Genomic DNA, 10,299 nt, shown 5'->3' on the forward strand with positions numbered 1-10,299 from the left:
GTATCTGTGTGAGGGGTATATTTCAGAATAAAGATGAAACTCTTAAAAATCAATAATAGACATTCAAGTTTTTAAAATGGACAAAGGATTTAAATACACATGTCTACAAGAAGATATGCAAATTGTCAATAAGTACGTGGAAATACGAACACTATTGTGGTGATTAGAGAAATGCAAATGAACACCACAAGGAGGATAATTAACACCCAATAAAATGGCTATAATATAGACAATAATGTGTCAACAAAGATTTACAGAATATGGAACTGTCATATTGTAAATGAGAATGTAAAATAGTGCAGGCACTTTGAAAAACATTTTGGCAGTTTCTCAAAATATTATCTAGAATCACCGTAGTGCTCAAACATTTCTTTTTCAAGTGTATGCAAATAAATAAATAAATAAGTTTATCACCAAAGACTCATATGTGAATGCTCATAGCAGCACTATTTATAATTGCCAAAAGTAAATGAGACATATTCATCTACTAGGAGAAGGTAACATGTATGTGGTGTATGTGTGTCATAGAATACTGTTCTTCAGTCAAAGCAGATATAGTAATGATATCTGCTCTAGCAGGAAAGATCTTGAACAAGTGTCCAGCTATGTGAAAAAAACTAGACCTAAAGAAACTACATAATTTATTTTTGCACTTAAGATATTTTTATAAAGGCTCATCTATAGACACAGGAAAGACATTAAAAATTGTCTAGAGCTGGAGTGGTGAAAGAGTAAATCCAAATGAGATGAGTCATGGGCATATTATAAAGTTTGTGATTATGGTTATATAATTGTATTTTCTAGTATTCCACATGTGTGTAATTTTATTTGTTGGACTTAGTGATAATTTTAAAAAGTTGAAAAACATGAAAATGAACTCTCTGAAGATGAATATGCTGTAGTTAGAGGTCTTTGGCAAGTACTCTTGAAGTCTCAATATTTCATTTTCTTATTGGCTGATGGCCACTAATAAGATTATACAATCAGAGCTGGCCTACTGGTCTTTCAGAAGCCCTTTTTTGCATATGGAGTATGAAAAGGCTTCCTAGGTCCCTACGTGCCATTTTCTCTTTTCTCAGGCTTGGTATCTCTGCTCTTCACAGCTGGGCTCTGCTGTTTTTCAAACAGTGTAAAAACACCATCCCTGAATCTCAGAACAAAACATGAGCTGCAGAGAGTGACAACAGCAGAATGAATGACTCTGCTAGTGTGTCAGAGATGATGGGAGCAGATTCTCCCAGAGGTTATTGTTCCTGGGTCCTTGCACTTCTCAATCCTGCCCCAACAACTCAGGCTTTCTGGGAACAGATTTTATAATCTGTAAGCTTTTTACATGGGGACCATATCCACGGTCCCCAAGCATATTTCTCCTGAAGAGCAGCAGGCAGGAATAGTATCTTATGACATACGTGTGAATGTACATCTTCCTGGAATAATTCACTGGTTGTGGTGGGTCTTTGCAGGAGCTGCCTGGCTGCCTTAGCATCTATACGGGAAAAAAAGAGAACAGACTCACTGCCTGCTAATTGCCCCCAGGGCTCTGAATCTATGTAGCTCAGGTCATGCTGGGCCTGGGGAAGGGGATTGTAGTCACTATTTGTTGTCACAGAAATCAGGTTGAGTCCAGGGAGAAATGACCCTACCTGACTACCTTCTGTTGCCACATTCTAGAAAACATCAGGAAGGTCTCCTTCTCCTGATTGGTGAGAGTATAATGACATCCTGGCACTCTGTTGTTTATTTATTTCTACAGCCTTCCAGAGTTCTCCTATGGGTGTTTCTTAGGCAAATTCCATAGTTTATAGTTGAACTTAGTAGATAGGAGGAGGAAAAATGGTTCTTGTCATCTTGTCCAGACAGGAAATTCCAGTTTCCAAATATTTTCTTTGACTCAGGGCTCTTCTGTCATTTTTAACTAATTTATTTAAATTGATATCAAATGCCCTCCAACACAACAGTGATAAAGTTTAAAATTGAAGAGACTCCATTTCCCCACTGAACACTGATACTTTTCCTCCTATAGACTATGGTCCCATAACTGCATGAGTTAAGATTCTGAAGAAGAGGTCCTGTTTTACCCATCTTGTTTCTCTTAAGGTTCATGCATGTGCCTTTTGTAACAAGGTAACTGTCATCTGAAAACACTTAGACCCTTAATTTGTTTGTGATTTTATATTAACTTGGAATTCCAGGACTGTGTTGATTGATTAGTTATCGAACTTAACCGGTATTGTTCCTTATTGTATTAGGGCTGCTACATTCCTTTTCAGAAGTAATGATGTTTGCTGAAGATGTTTTCTTACAGATAGTTATAAAATCATATGACTTTGAGTACCTCCATACCAGTCTATGTTTCCTTGAGAATATATTTTAAAACCTTATAATAGTCTTAGTTACTGTATTTTTTAGGCCCTTGTAAGTAAGATGGAGAGCAGAAACCACATTGTGGCAGTTGTATCCACAATGGCTGGAGCAAAATTTGCGCTCAAATGCTAGAGATGGAAATGAAACCCTTATTTAATTTTGGTTAAAAAAAAAAAAGCCAATGTCAAGAAGTGGTGTTCTTCATGGTCTGCTCCTCATGGGAGTGTGGAGAACTTAATTGTAGCTCATTCAGGTCAGCAATGGCTTCCTGTCTCCATCCAGAAGATGCTCCTTAGTCCTCGACTTATTTTATATTTCTCAGTAGCCATTGAAACTCCTCCTAGGTTTCAGTAACACTGGTGTCCCTGTTTTCTCTTCATACTCTCTTGCCCTTCTTTTTAGTCCCCATTGGGAGTTCAGAATTAAAAGTTTAAATGACCCCATGTCCAAGACTTGGTATTTGTTCTTATTGGTGTTTTCTTGCTAGACAGCATCACCTGTGCTCAAAGATTAATGATGGTTCTGGATTTTATCCTCACTTCATCCAGATCTTCTTTATATCTCAAGAGTTCTATTCTTGGTTGTCTGATGTTTCTCAAACTTGACTCCTCAAACACAAAATGCTTTCCTGCTCTTGCAACAAAAACAAAGCCAATAAACAACACACAGAAAATGAAAAACTGGGGGAAATCCCTTGTGTGTGTGTGTGTGTGTGTGTGTGTGTGTGTGTGTGTGTTTCTTCTCATAACTACCAAGAAAGGTTTTCCAAGTATCACAATCTAGGTATTTGGAAAACAGATTGTTCCCGTATCCTCTCATAGTCACACAAATATGTGAATTAGTTCATTTGTTTTTGGCTCTCACATATTTCTCAGTTCTATCACCTCTTCTCCACCTCAACTCTCATGACCAAGTACAAGGTGCCTTCACTCCTAACAACCCTAGGCTCTAAAAAATCACAGGAAACTGCTGGTAAGGGAATATCCAAATCATTACTACATTTTAAAATTTGTGTTTTTGTCCTTTCATTATATTTGGTTGTGTTCAGTATAAAATTAGAACACTTACATTCCTAAAATTTTATCCAGAGGTTTTCATTCTTTTTGATCCTATTTCCAATGGTATCATTTTCTTAGTTATGTTTCCAGAATGTTTATTGCTAGTATATAGAAATACAATTGACTTTTTTATATTGACCTCATAACCTGCTACGTTGCTGAACACATTTATTTTTGAGGATTTTTAGTTGAATTCCACAGGATATCTTTTATATACAGAATTATATTTTGAGCATTAAAGTAAAGCTTTACTTTTTTTAAATAAAATTTTGCAATTCAGAATCATTTTTTCTCATTTTTATTGATTAATTTCTTTAGAAAAAGCCTCCAGTATTTATTACAAGCAGTAGAAGTAAAAGATTGACGAATAACAGATAAATATGTCTCCAGCAAAGGAATCCAACAAAGCATAGAGTTTGCTATGTTTTTGTTGTTACTACTCTAATAAAATTCTTACAATTGTAACATGATTTTTGTAAGCCTCATGGTAACCACAACACAAAAGCTTATGAGACATACTAAAAGTAGTGAGAAATCAAAATGTAATGCTATTTAAAACCACTTTACCACAAAGAAAGACAGTAAGCATGGGAAAAATGACAAAATAACCTACAAAATCACCAGAAAAAATAATAAAATGGCAGTAACAACTCCGTGTATATCAATAATAACCCTAAATACAAATGGATTGAATGCCTTAATTAAAATATACTCAGAGGAATGGAAATCATTATGTCAAAGGGCTACCTGTACTCCAGTGTTTATTGCAGCACTACTTACTATAGACAAGAGTTGCACCAGCCCAAATGTCCATCATCAGATGAGTGGATAAGGAAAATGTGGCATATCTACACAATGAAATGCTACTGTACTATAAAAAGAATGAAATGCTACCATTCACAGCAACATGGATGGACTTAGACAAAATTGTATTAAGTGAAATAAATTAGGCACAGAAAGAGAAATACCACATGTTCTCACTTATTTGTGGGAGCTAAAAATCAATCAATAAATATAGAAATGAGCAGTTGGCAGGGGTTGGCGGGGAAGAAGACACAACAATCACAACAATTCCTTGAGCTTGTTAAGACAAGTGAAGAGAAAATGAAGATGGGGGAGGGGGGAGAGGGAAAAGAGAGGAATTGGTAAAGGAACACAAGAATCACTACATTGACTATCGATAAATCAAAGTAATAAAATAAAATACACAAAGTGGCTGAATGGATTATAAAGCAAGAGTCCACAATATGGTGTGCACAAAAACTTACCTCACCTATAAAGACACACTGTCAGGAAGTGAAGTGATGAAAACATATTTTATGGAAATGGAAACCAAAAAAGAGGAGGAGCAGCTATACTTATCTCAGATAATATATCCTTCAAGCTTAGGAAACTTAAAAATAGAAAAGATCAGGAAGGTTATTATATATTGATAAAAAGATCAATTCAACAAGAAAATATATGCACACGTGTTTTAGTCCATTTTGTGTTGCTATAAAAAATACCTGAGGCTGGGTAATTTATAAAGGAAAGAGGTTTATTTGGCTTATAATTCTGGGACAGCTGCATCTGGCACGGGCCTCAGGGCACTTCTACTAATGGTGGAAAGTAGCAGGAAGCTGGCAGGTACAAGCAGATCACATGGTGACAGGAAGCAAGAGAGAGAGATAAGGTGACATGGTCTTTTTAAGCAACAAGCTCTTGTGGGAACTAATAGAGTGACAAATCACTCATTAATCCCATCTCCCCCAGGGAGAGCCTTAATCCATTCATGAGGGATCTGACCCCATGACTCTATCAGTTTCCAACACTGCCACATTGGGGATCAAAATTCCACATGAGTTTTGGAGGGGACAACATATCCAAACTCCATCATTCCACCCCTGCCCCCCAAAACTCATGTCCCTCTCACATGCAAAATACAATCATTCTATCCCAACAGTCCCAAAAGTCTTAGCTTATTCCAGCATCAACTTAAAAGTCCAAAGTCTCCTCTGAGACCAAAAGCAAAAGTCCTTCCAGCTGTGACCCTGAAAAACAAAACCAAATTTATCTGCTGCCAAGGTACAATGGTGGAACAGGCATTGGGTACACATTCCCATTCCAAAAGGGAGCAATAGGCCAAAAGAAAGGAAAAACTGATCCCAAACAAGTCCGAAACCCAGCAGAGCAGGCAGTAAATCTTAAAGATCCAAAATAATGTTCTTTGACTCCAAGCCCTGCATCTTGGGCACAAAAGGGTATCTGAGTACCCAAAGCATCAGGTAGCCTTGTTACCACAGCTCTGCCAGGCACAGCCCAGTGGGCCATGCTGGTGCCTATGGCTTTTCCAGGATTGCGTTGCACATTGCCAATGGCCCTGAAGTTCCGGTGTTCTGGCAGCAGCCCTGCTGCATTGATTCTACTAGACATTTCCCTGGTGAGGGTTCTCTGTGGTGGCTCCAACCCCACTTTTCTGCTTGGCATTGCTCTAGTAGATGGCCTCTGTGGTGGCACTGCTCCTGTGGTAGGTCTCTGCCTGGGCTTCTAGGCTTTTCCATACATTCTCTGGAATCTGGGTGGAGGCTGCTATGACACCACTGCTCTCACATCCTGCCAGCTGCACACTTAACACAGCATGGACGCCACCGAGGTTTTAGGCCTCTACTCTCCAGGGCTGCTGCACAAATCGCACTTGGGGCTATTCCAGCTAGAGCAGCTGGGACGCAGGGAGCAGGATCCTGAGGGCAGCTGTGCCCCAGGTCTATCCTCCAGGATAACTCAGTCCTTCTAGGCCTCAGGGTCTGTGATGGGTGGGCACCCTTCCAGAGTTCTGAAATTCCTGCAGGGCTTTCCTCTCATTTTCTCTGCTATTAGTATCTCACTGCATCACTGCCAAGATAATGTCTTTAGCAACCAGTTTATCTGCTTCACACTTACATTGTTCTCTGTCTCTCTACTTCTTTACTGCATGGCCAGGCTGCAAATTTTCCAAAACTTTATGCTCTGCTTCCCTTTTAAATTCTGGCTTTACATCATGACTTTGCCACCATAAGTCAGAATAGGCTCTTAAAAGCAACCATGCAGCTTCCTTAATGCTTTGCTGCTTAGAAATTTCTTTGACCAAATGCTCTGGTTCACAACTCTTAAGTTGCAACTTCCACAAGTCCAAGGGCATGGACACAATGCAGCCAATTTCCTTACAATGGTGTAGCAAGGGTTATCTTTTGTCCAGTTCCCAATAAGTTCCTCATTTCTACCTGAGACCTCACCATCTACATGGCCTTTACTATCCATATTTCTATCAGCATTCTGCTCGCCATCACATAAGTCTCTAAGACATTCCAAACTTTCCCTCATCTTTTTCTCTCCTTCTAAGTCCTCCAAACTCCTCCAACCTTTGCCCATTACCCAGTTCCAAAGCTGCATCCACATTTTCAGATATCTGTTTAGCAACACCCCACTCTTTGGTACCAATTTTCTGTTTTAGTCTGTTTTGTGTTGCTATAACAGAAATAACTGAGGCTGGGTAATTTATAAAGGAAAGAGGTTTATTTGGCTTATGATTCTGGGACAGCTGCGTCTGGCACGGGCCTCAGGTTGCTTCTACTTATGGTGGAAAGTGGCAGGTGCCAGTGGGTTCAAGCAGATCACATGGCAACAGGAAGCAAGAGAGAGAGATAAGGGGCCAGTGTCTTTCTAAGCAATGAGCTTTCATGGGAACTAATAAAGCAACAACTCACTCATTAATGCCCCCTCCCCCAGGGAGAGCATTAATCTATTCATGAGGGATCCAGTCCCATGACTCAATCAGTTTCCAACACTGCCACATTGGGGATCAAACTTGCACATGAGTTTTGGAGGGGATCCAAACTCATCAACACATCCAAACTCCATCAACACCTAACTCTGGAGCACTCAGTTATATGACAAATTACTATTAGACCTACAAGGTGACATAGACTTAAACTCAATAATATTTAGAGACTTTAATACCGCACTTTTAGCCAAAGACAGATCATCCAGACAGAAACTTAACCAGAAAACCTTAGAATTAACCTCTAGTACAGGCTGACTGACTTTAGTGGACATTTACAAAATATCATCCAACAGGTGCAGAGTACATATTCTCAGTGGCACATGAAACAATCTCTAGAAGAGACCATATGATAGGACAAAACAAATACTAAGAAATTTTTGTAAATTGAAATTATACCAAATATCTTGTCTAACCACATTAGAATACAGCTAGAAATCAATAAAAAAAAGGGTTACTAGAAACCATAAAAAATACATGGAAATTAAACAATATACTCCAAATCAATGAATGGGTCAAGAAAGAAAATAAAAAAGGCAATAAGAAAATTCCTGGAGACAATAGAAAATGAAAACAACATCCCTGTTCCTATAGGATACACTGAAAGCAGTTCTAAGAGGGAAGTTGTATAGCAATAAACACCTACATCAGAAAAGAAGAAAAACTCAAACAATGCAACGTTGTCGGATCCACTGCCTGCTGACCCGAACATCCCTAGCCTCGTCATTTTTGGTGGGCGAACGAATGGCCTGGGATTCCTCTTTCCCTCCTGTCCCCTTTGGAAGGAGACGGGGAAGAGAGCCGTGAAGAGAGGTGAGCACAGCCGCCGGCCCCCCAAAAACAGCCCAGTTAAAGGACACTCAGATTCTGTGGTGGGTTCTGTCGAGAAGTTCCATTTATTAGCACACAAGCACTTGCTTTTAAAGGCAAATGGGGGAAGGAGGTGTTTTACATAATCTTATCAGCTTAAAGGTCAAGAGAGCATGCATCCTGTCTCAATGCCTAGCTATTGCAACCTCGAGCGTGGAAGCACGTATTTGGCCAATAAGGGCTAAGGCAAGGTTCCCACAGACACCCCCACCCTACTTCCTCCTGGTGCCATCCTAGACTGCCACATTAATATGCCCTTGTGGGCCCATAATGGCACCGCTTGTAATGTCACTTAAGGTGGCATTAGTTTTTAAGGCCTGACACAACATTACACATTGAGGAGCTAAAAAAATAAGAACAAGGTGGAGGCCCCAGGTAGAACAACTTGCTCATGAATTATTAAGCATTTAATAATGGGAAGAAAAATGTAAATTCTGGCTTAGGTGAGAAGACATCATGGCCCACCCCATGATGCCATGGAAGATGTGCACAAATGACCCCAACAGTCAGTGTGCCCACACCCAGACATTGCCTGGAGCTGAGGGCAGCATCAGTCATGAACAAAGGGGGAATAGGAAAGGCTTATTAGCACCAGGTTACAGAAGAGCAGGGGGCCAAGAGCCATGCCCGTGAGGCAGTGGGAGATCAAACTGTGCATGACCCCAGGTTCTAAGCCTTCTGGAATATGCCACATTTTCTCATCAGACAACTTTCAAAACACAAATCCAAGTTAAATTTATTAAACACTTAAAGCAATCGTAGATCATTAAACTCCATATGTGGGACCATTTTGTGAGCAGCAGAGCAACTGAACTCGTCACACCACCATGGAGCTGGCCATACATCTCCATTTCAATAGAATGGTCCAGGCTTATTTACAACCCATCCACAATATGTGAGGCTCCTCATGTGAACATATTATATATTTGATACAATGTAGTTTAACTTCCTGATGGGAGAAATAGCCTCTCTTTTCAATTTAAGTTGTTATTTTCTTTGTCTTTGTCAAATGCACATCATTTTATAATTTCATGGGATATTTTCTCTTTTCTAGATGTAATTTTTTGCAGGGAATTGTAATTTGCTTTTTGGATATTATCTTCTTAGCTCTTCTCCATTCTCCTGCCAAGCTTCCATATCTTTTCACTTTTAAAAATACTAGACATTTAAAATCTAAGCTACTAAAATTTATGAATATTTTAAAAATTATGTTTTTCACATGAATCCTTCCCAGTCCCCAAGAAACAAGTCTACTTGCCTACATATATTTGTAATACATATATTTTAACATAAAAACTTGTTGGGTTGATTTTGCTTATTTTAATTTTTTCAGGTTTAGTGTGGTATAATTGACAAATAAAAATTATATACATTCAAGGAGTACAATATGTTGTTTTGATGTATGTATACATTTTGCAATGATCACCACGATCAGGCTATGTAATGTATCCATCTCCTCATGTAGTTAGCCTGTGTGTGTGTTGAGATGGAGAAAAGGTGATAGAATTGAGAGTTACATGGTGCTCTGACCCTCAGGGTATTCAACGCAGACCCTGGAGGGGGGAGTGGGAATTGGATCTGACAAGAGATGAGAGAAATGGAGACAAGACAGTATTCTGATCAAGTCTCGTTTATTAGCCAGAAGGTCACAGCTTATATAGCCAGTAGGAGGGAATCAACAGACAAGGAAGTGAGCAGCAGATGGTTTACTGAGAAAACCACAGGGTGGGTTGTTCCGGTAAATGGAAGATTCCCCTGTTATCTATGTCCAGTTGCAAAGTATCCCACACCCATAGTGCACACGAGGGGGAGGGATGGAAGATAACAGCAAACAAGGCTCTGAGGCCTCAAGGCAATAGCCGGGGTCTATGGCTCCTGACAGGCAGGCTCTTAGGCAACAGCTGGGCTCTATGGCTCCGGACCGGTCCCTCTTTTTTATTATTTCAAGCCAACAGAACCCCTCAGGAACTGTGCCTGTCTTAGGTTGGGGCAATCCATCCCGAGCATTGTACCTGTCGTAGGATTAAGCCACATCAATGGCAGCCCTCCTGTCTTAGGTGGCATTTATGGGGATGTTACCCTCTTACCCATCATTGGATATCCAGTTCAGCTCACAGGGGAGGCTTCCCGCTAATTTGAATTCAGCGGGACATGTGAACCACTTTGTTCTTGCATCTCTAGGCATTGGTAATGAACCTGTATAGGCCTTGC

Source organism: Cynocephalus volans, chromosome 4 (assembly GCF_027409185.1).
Source record: "Cynocephalus volans isolate mCynVol1 chromosome 4, mCynVol1.pri, whole genome shotgun sequence".
NCBI classification, from domain to species: domain Eukaryota; kingdom Metazoa; phylum Chordata; class Mammalia; order Dermoptera; family Cynocephalidae; genus Cynocephalus; species Cynocephalus volans.